This window comes from Hevea brasiliensis, unplaced genomic scaffold (assembly GCF_030052815.1).
Source record: "Hevea brasiliensis isolate MT/VB/25A 57/8 unplaced genomic scaffold, ASM3005281v1 Scaf69, whole genome shotgun sequence".
Classification (NCBI taxonomy): Eukaryota; Viridiplantae; Streptophyta; class Magnoliopsida; order Malpighiales; family Euphorbiaceae; genus Hevea; species Hevea brasiliensis.
The window spans coordinates 126,211-126,883 of record NW_026615239.1 but is presented as its reverse complement, the minus strand read 5'-3'; positions in this window follow the sequence as shown (position 1 = coordinate 126,883).

Here is a 673-nt window from a genome sequence, read left to right as displayed (position 1 = left end):
ATTTAAGCATGGTAACAGGCGAGAAAGTCTCTTCATAGTCGATTCCTTGCCTTTGGCGAAACCCTTTCACAACCAGCCTTGCTTTATAGGTCTCTACCTTTCCATCAGAACTAATTTTTCTCTTGAAAACTCATTTATTACCTATAGGTACAATACCTTCAGGTGGGTTAACAAGGTCCCAAACTTAGTTCTTAAATATGAAATCCATTTCGGATTTCATAGCTTCAATCTATTTAGATGAGTCTATATCTTATATAGCTTCTTCATAGGTTAAAGGATCTTTTCCATGATCTGTTTCTTCATAAGCAAACAACTCTTGTTTATCTTCATGAAGAAAATCATATCTCTCTAGTGGGTGAGATATTCTAGTTGATCTGCAAGGAATTATTGTAAATGTTTTTATCAATAGGCATAGGTTGACTAGATAGATCTATATCCATCTAATTTTTTGGTTGGTCAGAATTCTCTAATTCTAACTCTATTTGCCTTCCTTTATCACCTTCTTGAATGAACTGTTGTGCAAGAAATATGGCATCTCTGCTTACCACAACCTTTTGTGATGTAGGCAAATAAAATAATATCCAAAACTTTCTTTTGGATATCCAACAAATCGACCCTTTTCTGATTTGATTTCCAATTTATCAGTCTTCAGCTTTTTAATATAAGCTGGACA